Source organism: Durio zibethinus, chromosome 9, assembly GCF_047325235.1.
Source record: "Durio zibethinus cultivar Kanyao isolate XHJ-2024 chromosome 9, ASM4732523v1, whole genome shotgun sequence".
Taxonomy (NCBI): domain Eukaryota; kingdom Viridiplantae; phylum Streptophyta; class Magnoliopsida; order Malvales; family Malvaceae; genus Durio; species Durio zibethinus.
Window position 1 is genome coordinate 11956108 of NC_143170.1, and position 21823 is coordinate 11977930.

At 31.9% G+C, this 21823-nt stretch overlaps 1 non-coding gene across 1 annotated transcript; it reads right to left on the bottom strand.

Annotated features, from left to right (window-relative positions):
* Positions 1-8672: 8672 nt before the first annotated feature.
* Positions 8673-8778, bottom strand: LOC149516805 (small nucleolar RNA R71). The gene has a single exon (XR_016345448.1). It is a non-coding gene; the product is annotated as a small nucleolar RNA R71 (small nucleolar RNA).
* Between the last annotated feature and the right edge of the window lie 13045 nt (positions 8779-21823).

Here is a 21823-nt window from a genome sequence, read left to right on the forward strand (position 1 = left end):
TTGTAAGGGATTGGGTATGGAACTTTGAAAGCTACTGGTTTGGGGATAACCTTATTCCCAACTGATTGTGTCTTTTCTTTATAACCTATGATGATTGGTTTTGGCACCCATCTATCTGTCATAGCCACCCTAATGTCTTTTGAGGCTCTTGACTCTTCATATAACTCTATTTGGTAAGAGTCCATCAGCTTCTGAACTTTACCAAAAAATTTCTTGCAAATGTTAATTGAGTGTTCTAGTGCCCCGTTATGATACTTACATATTTGATTTAGGATGCCTCTTCACATATAAGTGCATGGAGCTATTAGTTGTATCATCCTAACTTTAGATAGGGCTTCATATAGCTAGTTAAATGGTATCTTAAGCTCATCTACTTTTTTTTTCACATGTTTTTACCCACATCCAGAACATTGATTGGGTAGGGGATTCTCGCTGACATTGGGTGCTGAATTTCTACTAATGTTAAAGCTTATCAATCTTTTTTTGATCAGACTTTATACCTTATACTTGAAAGAGACATAATTTTTAGTAGAATGCCCTGTTACTCTAAAATGGCAGTCACAGTGAGCATTGAAATCATATCATTTAAGATAAGGAGGTTCAAGCTATTTAGCAGGGATATAAGCAATTATGTGGTTCTTGTAAAGTTCTTGGTATAGCTCAATGTAGCTTATGGGTATAAGATCAAATGTGGGTCTTTCCCTAGTTCTTGGTTTTTTGGTATTACTTGTAGTGCTGATTGGATGAGCAAGGGATCTTGGTGAAGATGGATAAGATGGTCGAGTGGTTGATTGGTAAGGAGATACGAAAGTATGGTTCACCATGTAGTGGTATGTAGGGTAGATAGACCGAGAGTAGTTTTTAAATTGCTGCCCTTCAAGACTCATAGCTTGAGTTTTATTTTCTTTCTTCTTAAACATTCTTTTAGAAGATTTACCTTTTTCAAGCTTACCATTTTTTATGGCATTTTTTATGATCTCTCATGAAATCACCATATCAACAAAATTTTTAGTTGTATTTTGGATCATCCTCTCATAATAAGGTGACTTTAGAGTGCTCACAAATAATACCGTAGTTTTTTTTTTTCATCAAAGAGGTTGTATTTAGATAGCTACATCCCACCACCTTCAGGTGTATTACTTAAAGGATTTCAGATGCCTTTTTTTCTATTATTTGCAAGAAAAGACGGTCAGGTGCCATGTCAATGATATGACGATAATGGTTAATAAAAGATCAGGTCAGATCTTTCCATGTCTTTATATGGGTCCTATCTAATTGAACATATTACCTTGCTGTAGATCCAGTTAAGCTATCTTGAAACACATGTATAAACAATTTCTCATTACTAGCGTGTGCCATCATTTTATGATAGTATATGGTGATATGTGTGATAAGACACTTAGTACTGTCATACTTCTCAAACTATAATACTTTAAACTTAGGTGGTATCACCATATCTGGTACTAGGCAAAGTCCCACTGCATCCATGGATCTATAAAAGTTAGTTCTTTCCATAGCCCATAATCTTTTTTCAAGCTTGTTCATTACCTAATCAGTTTTAGAATTCTCTAAGGGCATAGCTGTCTGTAGCTTCTTTTTCTGCTTTGTATCATCCAAAGTAGGGAGCTGAATGGGTTCAGCTATCTTTTTAACAAAAATAAGATTATCATAACTTTGGACATTTTCATAACTAGATGCATAAGTCATTCCCGAGTAGTTGTATTTTGGAAAAGCTGTTTGTTGAGGTTGGAATATTAGGGTAGTTTGAGTTTATTATGGGTCAAAGCCTGGAGGATATGCTGATTCAGTAGCTTCTTGTGAAGTATCTTTTTTCATCGATTTTCCTCTATTTGTTTTTTCTAAGGCTTCCAGAATCTTGCTTAACTTTCCCTTTAGTGCCTCTTAAGCTTTTTCTATCCTTTTAAGGTGACTTATATTGTCATGTTCCATCATTCTTGCTCGAGCCCGAGTATTGTATGGATGTGTAGCTATTCTTGCACCTTAGTACAACAATTAAAAATCAATAATGATTCTATGAATGAATGAATGATTGTGATGCAATACATGAAAAAGAAAAGAAAATATTTACCCCTTAAAAGAAATTCAACAAAAGAAAACTTTCATTTATTCCATAAGAGTCTGTTTACATCAAATCTAATACTGTCCCTCTATAAAAATGCCTAACTTGCTTATACTGATCTTTAGCCTCCTTAATGAAGTTTAATAACCTCTACCCATGCTCTTCTGCTAGTGTAACTAAAGCTTTCAGTGCCTCAACCTTTTTTGTCATTTCACCTACTTTGATCGCACCTTACCTATCTGAGCTGTGAGGTGCTCTATGTATCTTTGTCTTCCTAACCCTTTTCTTTTGTCACACCACACCTAATAGGATAACTCTCTGTGCCTTTCCATGAGGGTTTTGACATGATTTTTTTATTCATTCAACTTTAATGTCAAAGTCAAAATGTAATTTGTAAGCTTTTGATTCTTCTACTTAACTTTCACAAAGTCATCTGTTATTTGGGCATGCTCTTTTTTCAACTTTTCATTTTCACGAGCCATATCTGTATTGTTTATTTCTTTGGCCTACACCTATATACGCACCTGTTATGTTCTTGTCATAGCTTCTTTAGCTCTTTAAGGGTATCATCTCATTCTCTAACAACTTTTTTAGCCTTGCTGTATTCTTTAAAAATCCTATAGACTTGGATTTCTAATTTTTCAGCTTTCTTTTGCCACTGGTCCTTTTCTTTCTGTAGCTTCAAAATTTCTTACTTCAGTTTCTCCTTCTCTATTTCATGTTCTAACTCTGAAATTTTATTGTCTGACTCTTGGCCCACTAGCAAATGATGATCCTAAAGCATAAATGTAATCTCTTGACCCCTATTATTTCTATAAATCAGATAACCCTGAGTGACTCTATCAGTGAATGGCCCTAAGTCGACTCTTTTGGTCTTCTTTCAAGCCTTAATCATGCTATCAATCTTCTAAAAAATTTTAGGCTCCCCATATGAACATTCAAACTAGCTAAGTTTGTAGGTTATATGAGTAAACTGCTCGGATCCATGTTGTTTCCTTACCATTAATGGTGCATAACTCGTTGACCTCCATAGACTAAAAAATGGAACCCTTGTCTCCTTTCTACATTGATACAACATAGGTTCCTTGTTCATCCATGGAGCTAACCATTTTACCTGACCAGTTGTGAGCCTTTGTAGCAGATACTTCCACTCATTTTGAGTATTTACTTTTGGCTAAATGCTCTGACAGAACTCCCTAATCGGACTCTGAATATAGAAATAAAGTCTGGTAAAAGCACTTTTCTTGCATTCGAAATGCCTTTTCATCCATATATATAATAAGGGTATACAGCCCATGAAACGTGCTTTATCATTTTGCTTATAAAAATTCAAAGATTTGATGGTTTCTACCAAGATAGCTAGTCAAGATTAGACCCCCTTTCAATTTGCTCAAATAAATCCACCACTTCTATCTCGATATGGCCTAAGACTTTAGGAAAAATGACCAACCCATATATAGTAAGAGCAAACATGCTTATCCTATTATCATCATCTGGATGTTTGATAATGAAATCTCGGAGAACCTCTCATAGAATACCCTTGTGATCTCCTTTCTCTCATATGTATAAATCTATGACCTTCTTTCCCACTCTTAAGATCTAACCCAACTTCCTGTGACTTTCTAATTTGTATTTGTTCATGTATATTCTATTTGGATACAGTAGATGCATACCCACTAGAGTTGAGTACTCCTCTATTGTTGGTACTAGATCAACCTCATTAAAGATGAAACATCAGTAGGAAGGATCCCAAAATTATACCATCACCTTGATAAGTGAGTGGTCAACCTCTACTGATAAGATATATGTAATATGCCCAAACTTCTCATAAAAAGCCCCATAACCTGAAGGGGTCATACCATTTCATTTGTCTGATAGGTTTTTCAAATCATTCTGTTTGAGGAATAGGTGAACTTCCCTTAATAGTGTAGAGACATAACTTGATGGTAAGTAATCTCTTTCTTCTCGTTGCTTCTTTTATGATTCTAACTTCACATCTGTAGCTGAGTCACATTTGAAAAGCATAGATAAGGCGCAAACCTGACGTTTTGTGGAATCCATGAAAGCTTTTGTTGAAACAACTTTTAGGGCAAGAACACTATGCAATTTGTAAACATGTTTATGATGTACAAAAGGAGAATAAATAAAAAAAAATAAAGAAATTAGTTAGTCACTATAATAAAATAAGTAAGAAACACCATATAGCAAGTAAAATAATAGCATGACCTTGGATTTTGGGTTAACTATAAAAGGTGGGAGAATAAGGCTCTATCTATAGTTAAGCTTCTAAAATTAATTATATGTGGTTTAGGTTATTTCTAAGAGGTTCCTAAATTGTTCCCTACATCATCGTCCATCACAGACTAGTAAGGCACCCTAATCCTTGCCCATTATAAGCTTCAAGCGGAAAGGATTCAATCTGAGTGAGAGTGTTTCCCAGGCTCATGTAGAGACATGAAATCTCACGAGAGCATAGGTACTTCACTCTCTCCTAAAGGTAGGGTCCGAGTGAAGGGCTTATGTTATGCACATGCAAATGAATGATAGATATATACACTAAATAAATAATTAGGCAAATATAAGCAATAAAAAGTAAGCAGGTATACACAATAAAAAGGAAAATAAGCAATAAAAGGGAATAAAATAATTTCAAACTTATTAAGCAAAGCTTGGATAATAAGAAATCATTTACTGGCTTGACTCTTAATATCCCCAGTGGAGTTGCCAAGTTATCATAATGTATAGATATGTGGACCTACCGCTAGACATGGATGAAAGGAGTCGCCACAAATCTTTTTTTGTTTAGGTGTGATTGGCTACCTGATTGAATTTGACCTGCAAAACGGATGTTAGGTTCAGGAGTCGGTTACGCATAAGGAAGGTTGTAGCACCTCTACAACGCCCATCCAAATGATGGTACCAATTTGATTTCAAATTATCCAAGCCTTGATCATTTTTATGATTTACCAAATAATTTAATATTAAAAATTAACCAAAAAATTGTCCTAATAATTTGGTAGCAATTTAAGATAATTCTCTCACCTTAGGAGTATTCATGGAACTAATGTCCCACTCTGAAGAGGCTTCGTTGTCGGATTTATTAATTTTTATTTTAGAAAAAATAGTAAAGCCTCCCAATAGTTTGGTAGGGCTTACTTCAAAGCAATCCTCTAATAGTTTAGAGGGTAAAAATATTTTTGTTTATTTGAAAAGACCTTTTTTTCTTTTTTTTATTAAAAAGATTTTTTAATTTATTTTTTATTATTTTGAAAATTATTTTTATACTTTTAGAAACAAAATGGCAATACTAACCCTTTTTCTTAAATTAAAGCCAGAAAAATATATGTAAAAAAAAAATAAAAAAAAAATAAAATGGGTTAGAAATAAAATAAAATCAAAATGAAATCAAAAAATAAAAATAAAATGAAAAAAAAACCTGCGATCGGGTCAGGTCGGTACCAAGGTTAGTGTGTGGATCCTGATTTGGGTTCACGTGGATCTTAAGCAATCAAAACAACGTCATGTAGAGGTAGTATATAAGTCAGGTCCAATGCCTTTCTACTCAGAAGCCTCTCCCTTTCTCTCTCTAGCCCAAAAAGCTCTACCTTCTCTCTAGAATTCTCCTAAGAACCCATCGACAAATTCAACTGAAAACTGAGAATCTTATCGATTTCTGGGGATGTCATCGAAAAATTCAACTAAATACTAAAAAACTCACTAGTTTTTGAAAAACTTATCGGATTCTAGAATCTCATCGGAATCTCGCTGAAAACTTTAAACTCTCGCTAAAAAATCCACTAAAAAATTCAAATCTTCATCGAAAAACTCATCCAAACCTAGAAAAACCTAGAAAAACCTAGAAAAATCCTAGAAAATCCCAAAAAGCTCTAAATCCTTTCCAAAACCTTTTGTAATCTTAAATTCAACTCCAGAAACCTAGAATCACACCCAGAACTAGGAATTAAACCCTAAATCCTGACTTCTAAATTCTAGAAACTTTTACTGCTAGAATTTTTTTAGACCTTTTTCCTCAAAATTTTTCTGTGTCTTCCCTTTGTAAAATTAGTCCAATTTATAGGCAACCTTATGAATGATTTTAGGAAACAAACAAAATCAATCCTAGGTTTAAATCCTAGGATTGCATTCTATCCAACGTGATTTTTGGTCTAAAATTTTAGCAATCTAATTTACAATTAAAACTTTGACCAAGGATTTTGATTCTGATTCTCTCTGCTATCGTCCATGTGCAAATTGGATCATAAAGGAAAGAAGAATAAAAAAAGAGGAACACAAAAAAATAAAAACAAAAACAAAAAAATAAAAATAAAAATAAAATAATATAATATAATATAATATAATAATAATGATAATAATAATATAATGTAATAATAACAACTTAAAAAAAACTATCTAATTGGACCCGGGCAAGGATAGGCCTAATTGGGCCCAGACATAAATGGGCCTAATTAGGCCTGGACGTCAATGAGCCCAATCGGGCTTGGACATCAATGGGCCTAATTGGGCCCGAACACAAATAGGTGTCTATAATGCCATTTTTATGGCTTTAGGTTTTCCAAGCACAAGATTCATTTTTATGTAAGCCATGCATGTAATCATGGAAAGCTCACATTTGGCCCAACCATGCAAGCACAATGCCGCCCACTATTGGTCCAAATTCAAGCATGCACAAGCCCACTTGGCTCCCAATCCATTTGGCCAAGGTGAAATTTTGAGACAAGCATGCTTTCTTTACTTAGCTATGAAAAGAATGACTTACACTTAAACTCTATCACATTCGACCATACAAGGGAGAAGGAGAAGTTGCAAGACCATCGACCTTACAAGCTCAATCCATTTGGCCAAATAACATTTTATCCAAGGAGGACTCTTTTGCTTAGCATCAAAAAATTTCAAGACACCAAGAACTTTCCTGTACTCGACCAAAAGTGATTATGCTCATGATGGACTCTTTAGCACATCCAATGAAGAGTCTTGATAAAGCAAGAGATATGTAAGATAATTATCAAGATAATTGATGAAAAATCAAATTATTCTTGAAATCCCAAGCTTTAGCCAGAGTTTGAATCAAGATTGAATGCTACAAAGATTAAAGGCCAAGATTACTTTTTAAGATCCCCACATTCAGCCAAACTCTCTAAGAAGGAAAAGACCATGTTTGGCTAGGACTTTTCAAAGATGAAGAGAGGATTATCCTTTAGCATTTGAATCAAATTCAATTTCTTGTACACTTATCCTCTTTGGCCAAATGTATGCCTATAAATAAGCAAGGCCATTCACTTGTTTAATTAGCTCTCTCCTCACTTTTCTTCTTTCTTTTAGTTTCTTAGTTTTTTATTTCTTTTTAGCTAATGTATTGGCTTAGGTGACAAATTTTCCAATTACCAAGTTCTTGTTTTTTATATCTTTTGCAATTAAGAAGTGTTTTCATTCAAAGATTTCTTTTCTTGTTTGTAAAATCTTTTTCTTATTTTCTTTAATTTTGGGAAAGCATTCTTTTTACCAAGATTGATAGAAATTTTTTTATTTTTTTGCAAGATTTAACTATGTTTTTTCTTGATCTTTAATTTCTTTTCTACAACATTTATTTACTTTCAAAACAATTCAGCATCTTGCCTACAATATTTTAAATTTTTACTTTGTAATCTTTTGAGTTTCCCCTGTACGATTAGTTTTTGGCATTAATCTTTACTTCCCAAGTTACAATTGGTGAACTTTAAAACCCTGTCTACACATTGCTTTTAATCTTTACTGAAACCTTGTAACCCGAAAACCTTAAATATTCATTTGTTTAAATATAGGATCTCATCCTTTTGCCTTTAGTACTTATGAACTACCCAACACTACATTCTATAATCACTAAGAAGATGATACTTGGAATACTCCACTCTATTACATGATTTATGCACTTGTAGGCTCTATATAAAAAGCAACAATCAAGTTTTTGGCACCATTGTTGGGGATTATAGTCATGTTCACTATATCAATAAAGAATTCCTAAGCTCCTATAATCTAAACTTTTTTTGTTACTTTTTTTTTATTTTTCTTTTATTTTTCTTTGATTTTTTCTTATTTGCATGCACAGAATTAAAAGTGTTGACTTAGGTCGAGTTGATCAAAAGATAGAGAGAACTTTTAGAAGGAGAAGAAAAGAGTAATAAACACCACTAGTAGCTACTCCTATGGTGAATGCAAATAATGAAGGATAAAGAACTTTGATAGACTATGCAGTTTCTAATGTAGATGGTTTTCAGCCATCTATCTAAAGGCTAGCTATTCAAGCCATTAACTTCGAGATAAAGCCTTCAATTATACAAATGGTCCAAACTTTTTTGTAGTTTGGAAGACTACCAAGTGATGATCTAAATCGACATTTTTCTAATTTTCTTAAACTTTGTGATACTTTTCATTACAATGGCATTTCTGATAAGGCTATTAGACTAAGATTGTTTTCTTTTTCTCTTAAGGACAAAGTGAAAACTTGGCTGTCTTCTTTATGACCAGGTTCAATTACAATATAGGATGATATAAATTAAAAATTTATGGCAAAGTTTTTTCCACCAGCAAATACTCAAAGTTAAGGAATAAGATCACCACTTTTTTGCAACTGATGGTGAAACCTTATATAATGGATGGAAGAGATTTAAAGAATTACTTAGAAAATGCACACATCATGATTTACCCTAATGGCTCCAAATTCAGATATTTTACAATGGTCTCACAGCACTTATGAGAACCACCCTAGATTTAACTACTGGTCAGGGCTATAATGAGCAAGACCCTGAAAAGGCCAATGAGTTAATAAAAGGGATGGCTACTAATAATTACTAGTGAGGCATGGAAAGCAAAGTCAATAAAAAATATGCTAATTTATTTGAATTTGATGTTATTACTTCTATTAACTCTCTATTGGCTACCTTTACAAAAAAGATTAAAGCCATAAGAAACCAAACACAAGCTAACCCTATTAATGCCATACAAAGCCCCTTTATATCCTGTAACATATGTGAAGGTCCCCATTCCTTAAAAAGATGCCAATATAGGGTAAAATCTATCTACTGCATCTAACAAAAGAAATCAAACAATAATCCCCATAGCAATACCTACAATCTTGGTTGTCAAAACCACCATAACTTTTCTTGGAATCAACCAAACCATGAGCCACCAACAACCAAATCAACAATTACCACCCCAATCCACTAAACTATAACCTACCTTAAGAAAAAAACCCTACCTTTAAGTCAACTTGTCCAAGCCATAGCAAATCACCCAATAGGTACTCTACCTAGTAACATTGAAACTAACCTAAAAAGACAAGGTAAGAAGGAATGCAATGCAATATATTCTTTGGGGGATGTTAGGATGGATGATTTTGATAAGAAAGATGATGAACCCATAATTGTTAACCTACCTAGCTTTGTAAGATAACCTGAAGTGGATTTTATGTAAAAGAAAGGTATTTTGGAAGATGAAAGGCTTTTAAGACTTGGTACAAAAATCTTGGAGAGTTTTGACCTCATAGCGTTTGAAGGCCTTGAAGATATTGAAACCTATGAAGAGGACCTTGAGGAAGAAAATGTTGAGATGGACTATGAAAAAGATCCAGAATAATACATTGAAGGGTTTCTTAAAGAAGGATAAATACGGCTACAAGTAGGGAAAGCATTAGTAAAAAAACATTTCACCTAAAGAGATAGCTTAAGATGCAGTTGCACAAAATAACTAAGGACAAGGGGTAATGATAGGAGAAGATCTTTAAGAAGAAGATCTTGAAGAATAAGAAAAAGAAAAAAAAGAAAAAAATTTAAAAGAAAGTTCAATAAAGACCAATGATGACTGCTAGAATGTATAGGCAAATGTTTTAATGTTAACCTACCTACCCTAAGGCCTATTCCAAAAAAGCTGCTCAAGGAGCTAAAAAAAACTGCATTCTTAGATGAGTGCAGCCCTAAGCTTCAACAACTCTTACCTAAAAAGTTTAAAAATCAAAAGAGTTTTACTATACTTTACATGATTATAAAATTGAAATTCTTTAATGCTCATTGTGCTTTTGGTTCTAACATAAATTTAATGCCTACAAATGTTTTTGTGCAGCTAGGTTATGGAGAACTGAAACCTCCTTCCTACATTCAACATTATGTTTGTTGATCAATTTGCTAAGTTACCATAAAGGATGCTGAAAAATGTCTTAGTGAAAGTTGAAAAATATTTTTTCCCTGTGGATTTTGTTGTTTTAGACATGGAGGATGATCAAGGTCCCTTATTTTTAGGTAGACCATTCTTGTTCACTGCAAAAAAATGTATATGAGGCTAGCATTACCCTTAGGTTCAAACATAAGAAAATGCAATTTGTATCATAGGGTATGATGTGATAAGACATGAAAAAGGTGTTAGCATAGTTAGAGAATTTAAGAAACCCCTAAAAAAGTCTAACCTTTTAGTAAAGCTTCCTGAGCTTCTAAAAAACTTAGAAAACCCTAGCTCCAATATTGTCAACCTTTCTAAAAACTCAAGCTTAGTTTATGTAATCCCTACTAAGAAAGTTAGCCGACCTTCTCACACTAAGTTTGTTTATGTTATACCACAAAGAATGAGGTAACAAGGAAAAGTCCTTCCTAAGGAATGAAAGGATTCTACATAGATATAGGGATGGTCAAGCTTGACCAAAACTAGTACTGCTTGTGAGGCAACCTGAATTCTACTTTAAGTGTTATGATTTCTTGATTTATTTCAATTTTTTTAGGACAAGTATGTTTTAATATTTTTGTTTGAGTTTTTTTTTTTTTTTTTATGAATGAAGACAAGCAATGAGGACAAATCATGGATATTCAGTCTTAAAGAATTATGGGGAGTATTTCTTTTTCCTATGAGTTTCTTGAAATATGGTTCCATTTAAATGTAGGGGAAAAAGAAAATTTTTTTATTTTAACTCATCATTGCTTTTAAAACCAAATTGACTTACTAAACTTCGTTATGATATTCACTTAGTTGGAAATTATATATATTCTTTTGAATGACTAAAGTATGATATGGAGTTCAAGTATGGACATAGTGAAACTTGAAAGAATTCTTGAGCATGTCTTAACTTTGAATATGATTCTTTCGACTATTTTAGCCTTTTTCAAGCCCATCTTATGATCATGCATCCCTTATTTTGAGCCTTTATATTAATCATTTTCTTCGTTTAGTTGACCACATTACAAGCCTAATAAGCTTTTTCTTTGATTATTATCCTTTTTTTTTTATCCTAACCCACTATGCTTACTTGTTTATCATAAAGATATTTTTGTATTTGAGAGGAATAAAGGTACAAGGAAAGCATGAAAATCAACAAAAGCAAAGGCAAAACCTAATAAAGCCAAAAATGGCTATCATTCCAAAAAATATAAAAAATACAAAGCAATAAAGAATGCCTTACAAGTCAGAGTCTAAAAAATAACTCATAATTAATTCAAAGTCTAAAAAGTTTAAAGAAAAAGTAAGATTAGGATTTTAAACCTAAAAATGTTCTTTTTCCTACCTTGACCCAAGCCTTACATTATAAGCCAAAAAGACTTTTTGATCTTGAGTTGAATATATAAGTCTAACATTAGTGGAGAGGGATGGGAAAAATGAACATATGAACCTTATTCTATCTTTAAATTGAAATGTGATAAGGTGTTTTACATTCTATTTGTTTGAGTTGTATGCATAATTTAAAGATAGAGCAGCTTTGTATGTATGATTAGCATAAGTAATTGAAAGCTTGCTTTTGAAAGACATTCTTATGACTATTTTATTATTAACTTTGTATTATGCGATAGTAGATGTTAAAGAGTTTTGTACAATTTTTTACTTTGAGGATGGTTATGATGTTTTTTAGTTTCGTTGATTTGAGGTTTTGCTTAAAGATAAGTAAAGAATCAAGTATGGGGGTGTGACAACACCAAAACATATACAGTTTTTATATATTAAAATGGTACTAAAATGTAAAATTTTGGATGATTTTTGGTGCTTTTCATGCTATTTTGATGGCTTTAGGTTTTTAAACATAAGATTCATTTACATGCAAGCCATGTATGTAATCGTGAAAAGCTCACATTCAACCCAACCATGCACAAACAATGCCACCCACTATTGGTCCAAATTCAAGCATGCACAAGCCCATTTGGCTCACAATTCATTCAACCAAGGTAAAATTTTAAGACAAGCATGCTTTTTTTGCTTAGCCATGAAAAGAATGACTTGCACTTAGACTCTATCATATTCAGCCATACAAGGGAGAAAGAGAAGTTACAAGACCATGGACTCTACAAGCTTAATCCATTCAACCAAAGAAGATTTTATCCAACAGGGACTATTTTGCTTAACATTGATAAATTTCAAGACACCAATGACTCTTCTGTTCGGCCAATAGTGATTTGTGCTCATGATGGACTTCTAAGCTTTTCCAATAAAAAGTTTTGAAAAAGCAAAAGATATGCAAGATAATTATAAAGATTGATGCAAAATCAAATTATTCTTAAAATCCCAATCCTTAGTCTATCACGTGAAGGAGTTTGAATCAAAATTGAATGTTACAAAGATTAAAATCCAAGATTGCTACCTAAGACCCCCTATTTAGCCTAACTCTCCAAGAAGGAAAAGACCATGTTTAGCTAAGACTTTTTAAAGATTAAGATAGGATTATCATTTAGCATTTGAATCAAATTCAATTTCTTGTACACTTATCCCCATTGGCTGAACCTATGTCTATAAATAGGCAAGGCCATTCACTTGTTTTATCATCCATCTTTTTACTTTTGTTCTTTCTTTTAGTTTCTTAGTTATTTATTTCTTTTTAGTTAAGGTATTGGCTTAGGTGATAGATTTGCCAATTACCAAGTTCTTATTTTTTAAATCTTTTTTTTAATTAAAAAGTGTTTTCATTCAAAGATTTTTTTTCTTGTTTTCTTATTTGTAAAATCTTGTTCTTATTTTCTTTAATTTCAGCAAAGCATTCTTTTTACCAAGATTGATCCATATTATTTTATTTTCTTTGCAAGATTCGATTATATGTTCTTTCTTGATCTTTGATTTCTTTCCTACAACATTTATTTACTTTCAAAGCAATTCGGCATTTTGTCTACAATCTTTTGAATCTTTACTTTGCAATCTTTTGAGTTTAGGCTTTACGATTAGTTGTTGGCATTAATTTTTGCTTCCTAAATGATAATTGATGAATTTTAAAACCCTACCCAAACATCACTTTTAATCTTTACTAAAACCCTGTAACCCTAAAACCTTGAATATTCATTTGTTTAAATGTAATATCTCAGCATTTCGCCTTTGGTACTTATGAACTAACCAACACTACATTCTATAATCCTTGAGGAGACAATACTTCGAATACTCCACTTTATTACTTGATCTATGCACTTGCAAGCTCTATATAAAAAGCAGGAATCAGGAAAGCCCTTCATTTTGACTTTTAAAGCCCTAATTGATGTATATAACTATGATCTTACCATGAGATTTAAAGACAAATGAATGCAATTTGTATCTGGAGAGTATGGTATCATTAGGGATGAAGATGATGTACATGCAATAACAAAAATGAAGGAAAAAGATAAACTTAAGGAGACAAACTTAATTGTTAAACCTCCTAACCCAGTCCACCTGGTAAGACTCGTAACTTTTAGCCTTAGCAATGCTAAACCCATGTTAAATTCTAGTCTAATTTATGTCATCCCAGCTAGTAGAGTTAGTACACCTCTTAGTCCTAATTCTATTTATGTCATACCAAAGAAAAATATGCAACACAGTAAACTCTCACTTAAAGGGATGAGATGATTTGTTAGATTTAGGTATGGTCAAGCTTAACCAAAATCAGCACTACTTGGGAGGCAACCTAAATTTTACTTTAATGGTTTATATTTTTTTTATTTTCATTTTTATTAGGACATTTATGTTTTGTGCTTTTATGTTTTAAGTTTTAAGTTTGATTTTGTAGGGATAAAATGAATGCAAGGATGATACTTCATACAAAAAGAATTTTGATTTTTTTTCCCTTATACTTTTGTGATTCATATTAATATGTACTGTTTGAAGTAAGTATGGGGGAAGGGGAAAAAATGCTTTTTGAACTTAAAATGACTTTTGAAATTCTTGGCTTATTTTTTGCTTTCAAACCAAATTGACATGCTAGAATCATGGTTATGCTCACTTAGATAATTTTTGCATAAATTTTTCAAAAATCAACTTGAGATTAATATGAGGTTAGTTATAAGTATGGTGAAGTAATGAAAGGAATTCTTAAGTATGCTTTTCTTTGAACATGATTTTTATGCATATGCCTTTATTCTCTTTCAATGAAATGCTATGATTCTTATGAACATTTGTGAGATGTTAAAATTGCATAAAAGTTTAAAGATATGAATATTACTCTAAAATTCACCTACTCAACCTTTGAGGTGAAATCCTAGGCTGTATTTGACTCAAGAGATGATCTAGATTTTTTTTGGACCATTTGAGCCTCTTTTAAACCCACCATTTTGATGTATCCCTAGCACCCTTTATTTTAAGCCTTTTTATATATTTCTTTACCTTTGTTTATTTAGACACATAATAAGCCAAAGCCTTTTTCTTTGATATTATACCTTCTTTTTGTTTTACCCTAGCCCAAAATGAGCTTACTCAAGTTTGGATACGGTTTTTATGTATTTGGGAGGAAGGGAGGCACAAAGAATAAAAAAAAATCAACAAAATGCAAGGTAAAGCCCAAATCAAGCCAAAAATGGCTTAGTGAAAAAAAAAAACCAAAAATAAAGTGATGCCTCAAAGTTCAAAAGTTTCAAAAAGTTCTCAACTTTCATTGACTTCAAGAAATTCCAAGAAAGTAATTTAAGGGTTTTATGCCTAAAAGAAAATTCATTTTTCCTAAACCTTTTGATCTTGAATCAAGTATGTAAACTTAACATTATTGGAAAGGGAAAGGGAAAGGGAAAGTGAACATATAAAGTTTACTCTATCTTTAAGTTGAAATGTGATGAGATGTTTTGTATTCTTTTACTTGACTGATATGTATGAATTGAAGATTGAGAAATTTTATATGTATGGAGCACATATGATACTGAAAGCTTGTTTTTTAAGGAATTTCTTGTGAATCTATCTTTATGATTGACTTTGTATTATGCAATAGTACATGAATGGAAATTTATGTGATTTTTTACTTTGTAAGCATGTAAACAATTTTTAGTTTTGTTAATTTGAGAATTTTACTTGAGAACAAGCAAATATTTAAGTGTAGGGGTATATGATAGCACCTAAAATTGTAATAAATTTACATATCAAAGTGGGTGCAAAAATTTAAAATTTTGGTTGAATTGGGTATTGTTAATGTTGTTTTCATGATTTTTAGGTTTTAAGGCCATGAGTTATGAAATCATGCAACCCTTGCAATCCATGCATGCAAGATGACTTTCAGCCATACAAGAAAGATAATAGCTGAATCTTCTTTGACTTATTCCACCTATACATGCGGCCAAGAAGGAGTTTACATGCATAAAGACACGTCCATATCATTCACATTTGGCTATAGCAAGATTCAAGTAGATTTGAAGTGTTTGACTTACATAAAAGCTTAACCATAATGCTGAGGAGAAGTTTTGCAAGCACAAGGACTCTCATCTCCCATATCCATTCTACTAAGTCAAATTCCAAGAAGACTTCAAGTAATTTCAAGCTCACATGGACACTACCCTATTCAGTCAAAGATGTTTTCATGCAAGAAGGACTCTTTTATGTATCTTTTGAATAATTGTGACAAAAAAAGGACTTTTGTTATTTGAATTAAAATAATTTGGATTAAATTCAATCACTTTATCTTGTAATCCAACCTTAGCCAAATAAAGGATGAAGATTGAAGCATGATGGATTTCAAGATTGATCAATGGCCAAAATGAACTACATAGAAGCATATTTGGCCAAACTTCTTCAAGAACAAAGACTCCCATTCAGTAAAAGCTCTTTGGAGATCAAGATAAACTTCATCCTTTAGCATTTAGATAGAAGTCAAACTCTTGTATCTTTACCCCTTATGGTCGAACCTATACCTATAAATAGGCAAGGCCACTTGTTCATCATCCATTCTTCTTATGTCTTCTCCCTTTGCTTTTCTTTAGTTTTTCATTAGTTTTAGTTATTAGCTTAGGTGATAGATTTGCCAATAACAAAGTTATCTTTTAAAATTTTTTTCTTCAATACAATTATGTAGACACCCCATTTTGTCTGAAAAAATTTGTCAGAATTAAAATGGGCTTTCAACAATAAATTGGGCGTTGATTGGAAAACTTTAGGCCCAAAGGGATAAAAGGCCATAATTTTAATAGTGATTTTAATTTTAACTTTGATTTAAATTTAAATTTTAGTTTCTAGTTTGATTTTGGATTTTAATTGTGATTTTATTTTGGTCAATAGTCAAAGGTCAAAGTTAAAAAAAAAAAAAGAAAAAATGAAAGAAATAAAAAGTTCGAAAATCATGGGATTTTGCAAGGGAAAATCAAATGGCAAATTATTAGACTTAATGATTGAATGATTTTGGGGATTTCTTTGATCCCAATCTTCATGAAAAAGGAAAAATACATAAAATCAAATCATAGATTTAGTTAAATTCTTTTTCCAAATTGAAAGGGATTGAATTCCTATATAAAGACCCTATGACAAGAAACAAAAGGTGCAAACGACAAACATATACAAAAAGCAATATCAAGCAATGCAAAATAGTTAAAACTATTTTGGTTTTTGGTTTCTTGTTCTGGGTTGACTTTCTGGTGGTTTTTAGAAATCATTCTAAGTTTGGGATTTTTGAGTTGTCTGGGATTTAATTTCTGTTAGTGAGTTAGGTTAATTTAAAATTTTTTAAAGTTCATGGGTTGTTGAATTCGACTTTGGTGTTCTAGGTTTGGTCTTGGATTTATGAAATTTTTGGTCTTTTAGAATTTGATTTAAATTTTTGAGTTAAGATTGTTTTTCTGGAATTTTTTTGGATTTTTTGGGTTTAGGTTTGAATTTTTCAACAGAGTATATGGAGGCCAAAGGGGTTTTAAGGTGGTTGGAATCTGGGTTCTTAAATATTTTTAGAAAGTTTGAATTTTTTAGCGACTCATTAATTTTTCTAGGGTCAGAATCTAGGTTGGCTAGCCTATTTTTAGAAACCTTTGACTTTTTTTATTGAAAACCTAGGGAGAAGACAGAGAGTAAAAAGGTATAAAAAGAGAAAGGCTTAGGCAGTTCTAAGGAAAACAAAAGATTTTTGGCTTTTATACAAAGATAGGAACGATGCTATTTTAGGAGGTTAAGATTTGCATGAATCTGAATGTGATTCGTATGCAAACTTGCGTCTGACTCAACCCTCTGCACATGACCCAGATCTTTATAGCCAATGCCTAAGCTGAGCCAAGCCATGATTTTAAGTTGTTCTAGCCAATTTTCCTTTCTATAGCTGAGTCATTTCCTAGCTGAGCTGAGCTGCCATCAATTCCTTTGCTAATTTTTTTAATTTTTTAATTTAATTATTTGATTTAAATTTTGTTTATTTTAATTGATTTTTCTTAAAAAAAAAGGTTTCGAAAATGAATTCATTAGTGCTGCCAAACTATTGGAGGATTTTTATGGGTTTAATTTTTTATGAATTCTACAAAATTATTGGAGAATTTCACAATAATTTTTTTATAAAATAAAAAATTTTAATCATACTATATTATTGGAGGATTTAAATTTTAAATTAAGTCTTACCAAACTATTGAAAAACTTAATGAGTTTTTTTTTTTTTTTTTGTAAAAAATTAATAATAATAAAATTTTCAATCTTACCCAATTATTAGAGAATTTAAATTTTTAATTAAATTATACCAAACTATTAGAAGATTTAATGATTTTTTAAAAAGTAAATTTTATAAATGGGTTTTTAAATAAAATCTCACCAAACTATTGGGGGATGTGCATCAAAGTAAAATCTTACTAAACTAGTGGAATATTTTACTAATTGTTTTCTAAATAAAATATATTAACGAATCCAATGATGAAACCTCTTAAGAGTGAGACACTAGTCTTCATGAATACTCCTCAGTGAGGAAATTATCATAAATTGCTACCAAACTATTAGAATAATTTTAAGATCAATTTTCAATAATTAAATTATTTGGTAAACTAAAAGGATATTTTAAGGCTTGGATAACTTAAAATTAAATTGGTACCATCCTTTCGATAGGCGCTGTGAGGGTGCTACAACCTTTTTCAAGCATAATCTCACTCCCTAACCTAAATCTGGTTTTATAGACTAGAATCTACTATTTAAAGATACCCAAATTAAGCTTGGGACTCTTTTTTACAATGGGACAGATTCAGCTAGGTGACTAATTGCACCTAAACAAAAAATATTGGTGATGACTCCTTAAATCTATGTTTAGCGATAGGTCCACAGATTTATACATTATGATTTCTTAATCTATGCACCTCTTTAAAATGCTCCAGTAAATGATTTCTTGTTATCCAAGCCTAACTTAATAAACTTAAAACTTTTTTTTCTAGTATATGTTTTATTTATTTATCTTTTTTAGTCATGTCTGTCATTCATTTGTATGTGCATAACATGAGCACTACATTTGAGCTTCGTCCCTTAGAAAAAGAGCAAAGTACTTAAACTTTCATGAGATTTCATGTCTCCACATGGGCTAGTGAAATACTCCCATTAAAATTAAACCATTTTCGTTTATAGCTTATAATGGGTTGGGGTGCCTTACTAGTCTATAATAGATAATGATATAAGGAACAATTTGGGAGCCCTTAAACTATCAAACCTTTAAACCAAGGATAGGTTTAAACCTAAGTTAGAGCCATGCCTTCCTTTATGTTAAAAAATCATAAATTGGACACATGATAAGACATTTATTTTGCTTGTGAATTTACATATTTTATTTGTATATATTATGCGCATACTAACCCTCTTCTTTTATCGTATGGGCATGCATTTACATCATTACATTTATCATAAGGAATAATTGCCAAAAAATAATTTTAATAAGAAAAATCTTAGTTACATCTATGGAAAGCCTAGCAAAATTCTTTACTGGCCTAAAAAGGGAGCCCAAAAAGTTAAAGCTCATAAACAAAAGGCTAAAAAAGGAAATTCAAGCACTCAAATAAAAAAGGATGAATGGAAGAGTTTGTTCATTAACCTTAACACAACAAAACCATCCACCAGTCGAGAGTTGGCCTAACTTGTGAAAGAAAATGGATAGTTGCAGGTAAAGCTACAAGAAACTGAGAAGGCATTCTTTGAGGCACAAAAGCACATCCAAATGTTGAATGGGGTTGTGGTTGAAATTGGAACACAAATAGGGGTTGTGAATGAAGAATGTGAGCAAGTAAAAGAGGCATATGTGATAAAGCATGACTAGTTGGAGTATGCTTGACTAAATCATTATGGCTACTCACAAAGCTAAGGACATAGTAAAAAAGGTTAAAGAATGGAAGATAAGGGTGCCACCAATGGGAGCACATGGCCAAGAACTATTAGATTTCCTTAATGAAGTGCAAAGCCAATATGGACAAATTTGAGATTTCTTTCTGCAATAAACTCTAGACTTTTCATGGATGCAATATTGGATTTGGTTAGAACTAACTTAAATTCAATAAAGATTCTTTTTGTTAACAACTGTTATGTGGTAAATCTTTTTTATTGCATTCACGCATTCTTGCATCCCTACATTTATTCTCATACATAATTGGATGGTTTTATAAACATCACTATAAATATGCACCTTAATTATGGTAAATTGAAGTTGAAAGATAGCTCAACCAACTTACCACCAATATAACACCCGAGCTCGAGTTAGACAAATAGAATAAGAAAATGCAAGCCATGTTGAGAAGTTAGAGAAGGCTCAAAAAGAAATCAATGGAGAGTTAATAAAATTCTTAAAACATTAAACAAGCTTAATAAAGGGAAGGCTATAGAAGAAGATGCTAGCCTTAAAGACCATCTGTTGTAAGATGTTATTAACCCTCCATATCCTTTTGGCTATGGCTTATATTAGGCCCAATCCATCCAAAGTATTTCACCATAAAATCTCACATTCCTTGTAGGTAGAGCTGCTCATGAGCTGACCAGGCTAGGTTTGGGCCAAGCTTAGCATGATATTCTAGCATTTTAAGCAAGCCTAGGCCTAGCTCAGCTTGATTTTTCAGTCCTCATTTTTTGTCCAAGCCTATTCCTACATGTAATAATAAAGTCAAGCCTACCCAAAGTACTAGTATTTAAAATTAAGAAAAATAATTTTTTTCATTTTTTTGTAAATTATCAATTTAACTAATTTTAATTAAATTTATGAGTCATTTAGGCTTGGATCCAATTTATTTTTATTGAATGCAATTTAAACTTGGATAATTGTTTTAATGTTTTACATAAAGAAACAATTGGGTTTTATCATATTATAAGTAATAAAGCAAATGAGCCTTGTCCATTATAAAAAATAAAGCAAATGGGCCTTATCCCATTATAATAAATATATTTTTTAATTTTTGGGTTGGGCCCGAGCCTTAAATGGTGAAACCTAAACTTGGCCTTATTTTTTGATCGAGCCTCATTTATTTGTCTAGGTCTTTTTAATGGGCTTAATATTCATGTCCAGGCCCATTTAATGGGTTTAATATTTATGTCCAAGCCCTTTAAAATTTAAGATAAGTTTTTAGGTTTAGACAAGCCACCTAGCCCATAAGTTGGTCTATCTGTAGGGATACTTACTCAAGAATGCCATTTACACCAAATTAAAGGAACATTCAAAACTACATCAATCCCATCTTTACTAAAAAGGCATTAGAGCTAGTCCAAGTCTCTAATTTAGATGATCCAAAAGAAAAGAATAAGTTGATGCTAAAGGTAGTTGAAAGTTTAAAAGACTTAAAGTTTGAATAAAAGATGAACTTGTTGGAAAAAAGACTACATGCTATTGAGGGTATAGACTTTTATGGCTCCATAGATGCAATTCACCTCTGCTTGGTCATAGATTCTATAATCCCACAAAAATTCAAGATCCCCAAGTTTAAGAAGTATGATGGTATGAAATGTCTGATAACTTACATCACTATGTATTGCCAAAAAATGACTACTTATACCAATGATGAAAAATTATTAATGCATGTGTTCCAAGATAGCTTTACCAGCTTAGTTATGAAGTGGTATGTCTAATTAGATAGAACTTATATTCACTTTTAGAGGAAGCTCTCTTTGGCATTCATTACCCAATATCGACATATTATAAACTTGGCTCTTAATCACCTTTTTTTACAAAGCATGGAGAAGAAAGCACCAGAATCCTTCAAAGAATATCCTTAATAGTGGAGGGATATGATTACTCAAGTTTAACCACTTGTGACTAAGAATGAGACTACAGTACTATTTGTTAGCACCTTGAAGGCACTCTATTTTAAAAAAATGATAAAGAATACAACAAAAAATTTTGTTGACATGGTGATCTCAAGAAAGATCATTAAAAATGCCATAATGAGTAGCAAGCTTAAGGAAGGCAAGACAAGCAACGTAAAAAAATAAAGTGCCTAAATGGAAAAAAGTTGAAGCTTAAGTTGTGAGTTTTGAGGGGGAACAATTTAAAAGCTATGCTCTATATTCACAACATATTCATCTTACTTACTACGCCATTGTTAATAGTATTGCACAAGTCTCTTACCAACTTGTTCCACTACCAAC